The sequence below is a fragment of the Mus caroli genome, unplaced genomic scaffold, assembly GCF_900094665.2.
Source record: "Mus caroli unplaced genomic scaffold, CAROLI_EIJ_v1.1 scaffold_15748_1, whole genome shotgun sequence".
Lineage (NCBI taxonomy): Eukaryota > Metazoa > Chordata > Mammalia > Rodentia > Muridae > Mus > Mus caroli.
This window is the reverse complement of record NW_018391279.1, coordinates 10,704-16,227: the sequence shown is the minus strand read 5'-3', so window position 1 is coordinate 16,227 and position 5,524 is coordinate 10,704.

Below are 5,524 nucleotides of genomic sequence, written 5' to 3'. Positions count from 1 at the left end.
TACCAATAACATGTTACTTTTGATACTATAGTTTTTAGTATATTTTGAAATTAAATATTATGATTCCTAGAAAGTTACTATGTTTGCTCAAGATTTTTCATAATTCATAAATAGGTCTATATGAATTTTAATACATTTCTTTTACTTCTGTGGAAAAAGGTCATTGGTATTTTCATGGGATTATATTTTGTCTTAGTTAAGAGTTTTACTGCTGTGAGTAGACACCATGTCTTATAAAGGACAACATTTAATTGGGGCTGACTTACAGATTCAGAAGCTCAGTCCATTATCTATCATCTAGGTGGGAGTATGGCAGCATCCAGACAGGCATAGTGAAGGAGGAGCTGAGAGTTCTACATCTTCATCTGAGAGCTGCTAGCAGAATACTGGCTTCCAGGCAGCTAGGATGAAGGTCTTAAACCTGACACTCACAGTAACACACCTACTCCAATAAGACCACACCAATTCCAACAAGGCCACACCCTCTAATAGTGCTGCTCCCTGGGCCAAGCATATACAAACCATCACATTCCATTCCCTGGATCCCATAGGCTTGTTCAAACACATGAGTCTATGGTGGCCATACCTAAACACAGTATAATGCAACATATGTTTAGTCCAACTTCATAAGTCCCTATAGTTTATAGCAGTCCCAACAATGTTAAAAGTCCAAAGTTCAAGGTCTCTTCTGAGATCCATCCAATCACTTAACTGTAACTCCCAAAGCAAAACAGGAAACCAGCTGGGCAAACTCCAAATTCTGCGTCTCCATGTCTGATGTCAATGCAGTCTTCAGATCTCCAACTCTCTTTTCATCTTTGTTGACTTGCAACAAAGTTCTTTCTTGTGGACTGGTTGCACACCCTGCTGGCAGCTTTCCTCAGCAGATAGCCCACAGCTGTGGCATCTCAAACATCTTGTGGTCTTCAAGGCAACTTCAGTGTTACAGCTTCTTGTTTCAATGTCTGTCATCCACACATGATGAAAGGGCTGGTGTCATTTCTCCAACTCTGCTCTCTGTTAGCCCTCTATGCTCATGTTGATCCACTCCACTGCTGCTGCTGTTCTTGGTGATCATCCCATGGTACTAGCGTCTCTAATATGCTTGGGTCTTCCACTGCAAACTAGGCTTCCCCAATAGCTTCTCATAGGCTCTTTTCATGGTGTCAAGCTTCAAATCCTTTGCATGACACCTTCAGTCCTGGCCTATCAACTAAAACAGGCTGCACCTTCACCAATGGCCTTCCATGGCCTCTCACAATGCCAAGCTTCAGCTGTTCTTCATGATGCCTTCAGACCTTCAAAACCAGTACCACCTGGATGACTCTTACACATTACCAAGTACAGCTGCTGCAGGAGGTACAACCTTGGCTGTCTCTGGAACACAGCCTTGTTGTACTCTCAGAAAACACTTCCCAGAAGATCTCACCTCAGTGACACTGGTCACTCATCAAAGAAAAATCTATCAAGATGAACTCTCTCGAGCCGGGCGTGGTGGCGCACGCCTTTAATCCCAGCACTCGGGAGGCAGAGGCAGGCGGATTTCTGAGTTCGAGGCCAGCCTGGTCTACAGAGTGAGTTCCAGGACAGCCAAGGCTACACAGAGAAACCCTGTCTCGAAAAACCAAAAAAAAAAAAAAAAAAAAAAAAAGATGAACTCTCAATTCTGAACATCTATGCTCCAAATGCAAGAGCACTTACATTTGTAAAAGAAACATTAATAAAGTTCAAAGCACACATTGAACCTCACACAATAATAGTAGCAGATTTTAACACTCCTCTCTCATCAATGGACAGATTGTGGAAACAGAAAGTAAACAGAGACACAGTGAAACTAACAGAAGTTATGAACCAAATGGCTTTGACAGATATCTACATAAAATTTCAACCTAAAACGAAAGAATATACCTTCTTCTCAGCATCGTAGGGTACATTCTACAAAATTGACCATATAATTGGTCACAAAACAAACCTCAACCAATACAAGAAGACTGAAATATTCCCACGCATCCTATCAGATCACTATGAACTAAGGTTGTTCTTCAATAACAACAAAACCAACAGAAAGCCCATATATATATATGGATGCTGGGCAGCTATCTACTCAATGATAACTTGGTCAAGGAAGGAAGGAAGGAAGGAAGGAAGGAAGGAAGGAAGGAAGGAAGGAAGGAAGGAAGGAAGAAAGAAAGAAAGAAAGAGAAGAAAGGAAGGGAGAAAGAAAGAAAGAAAGAAAGAAAGAAAGAAAGAAAGAAAGAAAGAAAGAAAGAAAGAAAGAAATTAAAGGCTTTTTAGAATTTAATGAAAATAATGACACATGCCCAAACTTATGGGACACAATGAAAGCAGTGCTAAGAGGAAAACTCATAGCTCAGAGTGCCTCCTAAAAGAAACTGGAGAGAGCATACACTAGCAGTTTAACAGCACATCTGAAAGCTCTAGAACAAAAGAAGAAGCAAATACACCTAAGAGGAGTAGACTGCAGGAAATAATCAAACTCAAGGCTAAAATCAACCAACTAGTAACAAGAACTATACAAAGAATCAACAAAACCAGGAGCTGGTTCTTTAAGAAAATCAACAAGATAGATAAACCCATAGCCAGAGTAACGAGAGGGCACAGAGACAGTATCCTAATTAAGAAAATCAGAAATGAAAAGGGAGACATAACAACAGAAACTGAAGAAATTCAAAACATTATCAGATACTACTACAAAAGCCTATGTTCAACAACCTGGAAAATTTGATGAAATGGAGGATTTTCTAGACAGGTATCAGGTACCAAGGAAATCCCCAGGACCAGATGGTTTTAGTACAGAATTCTATAAGACCTTCAAAGAAGACCTAATGCGAATATTTCTCAAACTATTTCATAAAATATAAACATAAGGAACACTGCCCAGTACATTCTAGGAAGCCACTGTTACACTTCTACCTAAAGCACGCAAAAGACCTAAGAAAGAAAGACAACTTCAGACAAATTTCCCTCATGAATATTGATGTAAAAATACTCAATAAAATTCTTTCGACCAGAAACCAAGAACACATCAAAACGATCATTTGCCATGACCAAGTAGGGTTCATCCCAGGGATGCAGCAATGTTTCAATATATGGAAATCCATCAATGTAATCCACTATATAAACAAACTCAAAGAAAAAAAACCCACATGATCATTTCATAAGATGCTGAAAAAGCCTTTGAAAAAATAAAACACCCCTTCATGTATTGGAGAGATCAGGAATTCAAGGTCCATACCTAAATATAATAAAAGCAATATGCAGCAAACCAATAGCCAACATCAAACTAAATGGAGAGAAGCTGGAAGCAATCCCACTAAAATCAGTGACAAGGCTACTCACTGGCCCCCTATCTAAACAATATAGTACTTGAAGTTCTAGCCAGAGCAATTAGGCAACAAAAGGAGATCAAGGGGATACAAATTGGAAAGGAAGAAGTGAAGATATCACTATTTGCACATGATATGACAGTATACTTAAGCAACACCCCCTCCCCCATTAAAAAAAATCCATGAGAAAACTCCTACAGCGGACAAACAACTTCAGCAAAGTGGCTGGATACAAAATTATTAACTCGAACAAATCAGTAACTTTGCTCTTCTCAAAGGATAAAAGGGCTGAGAAAGAAATTAGGGAAACGACACCCTTTACAGTAGTCACAAATAATATAAAATATCTTCTTGTGATGCTAAGCAAGCAAGTGAAAGATCTATATGGCAAGAACATCAAGTCCCTGAAAAAGGAAATCAAAGATGACCTCAGAAGATGGAAAGTTCTCCCATGCTCTTGGATTGGCAGGATAAACATAAAATGGCCATCTTATCAAAAGCAATCTACAGATACAATGCAATCACCATCAAACTTCCAACTCAGTTCACCACAGAAATAAAGAGAGCAATTCTGAAATTTATATGAACTAACAACAACAACAACACACACAAACACACACACACACACACACACACAAAACAAAACAACAACAACAAAAAAAAACCAGGATAGCAAAAACTATTCTCAACAATAAAAGAACCTCTGGGGAAATCAGCATCCCTCTAGGTACAACGTTGTATTCACAGTCAGGTAAAGGAGGGAAGGAACAGACCTCACCAGGAATTCTGCACTATAGTTTTTATTACCAGTTGTGATCATAGTTCTGTAACACAGTTAACATGTTTATAATTTTTAATTCCTTTGTCATTGCTCTTTATTATACATTTCCTACTACAAAATGATAATTTTGGGAAAAGATAAAGTTGTAACTTTCATGTTGGTATAAAAAATGAACACATGTTAAAAAAAAAAAAGAAAAGAAAAGAAATCAGCATCCCTGACCTCAAGCTCTATTACAGGGCAATAGTGATAAAAAACAAAAAACAAACAAACAAAAAAAAAAAACAACAAAAAAAATTGCCTGGTACTGGTAAAGAGACGGGCAGGAAGATCAATGGAATAAAATTGAAGACCCAGAAATAAACCCACACTTGATCTCTGTCAAAGGAGCTAAAACCATCCAGTAGGAGAAAAAAAAAAAAAACAACAACAGCATTTTCAACAAATGGTACTGGTTCAACTGACAATCAGCATGTAGAAGAATGCATCAATCCATTCTTATCTCCTTGTACAAAGCTCAACTCCAAGTGGATCAAGATACACTGAAACTAGTAGAAGAGAAAGTGGGGGAAGAGCCTCAAACACATGGACACAGGGGAAATTTTTCTGAATAGAAGACCAATGGCTTATGCTCTAAGATCAAGAATCGACAATTAGGACTTCATAAAATTGCAAAGCTTCTGTAAGGCAAAAGACACTGTCAATAGGACAAAATGGCAACCAACAGATTGGGGAAAAATCTTTACCAATACTATATCTAATAGAAGGCTAATAACCAATATATACAAAGAACTCAAGAAGTTAAGACTCCAGAGAATCAAATAACCCTATTAAAAATGTAGTACATAGCTAAACAAAGAATTCTCAACTGAGGAATATCAAATGTCTGAGAAGCACCTAAAGAAATGTTCAATATACTTAATCATCAGAGAAATGCAAATCAAAACAACCCTGAGATTCCAACTCACACCAGTCAGAATGGCTAAGATCAATAACTCAGGTGACAGCAGATGCTGGCGAGGATGTAGAGAAAGAGGAACACTCTTCCACTGCTGGTGGGATTGCAAGCTGGTACAGCCACTGGAAATCAGTCTGGATGTTCCTCAAAAAATTGGACATAGTATTACCTGAGAACCCAGATATAACACTCCTGGGCATATACTCAAAAGATGCTCTAACAATAACGACACATGCTCCACTATGTTTATAGCCGCTTTATTTATAATAGTCCAAAGCTGGAAACAACCCAGATGTCCTTCAACAGAGAAATGGATACAGACAATACTCAGCTATTAAAAACACATGAAACTCAAGAAAAACTAAGACCAAAGTGTGGACACTTTGTCCCTTCTTAGAATTGGGAACAAAACACCCATGGAAGGAGTTACAGAGACAA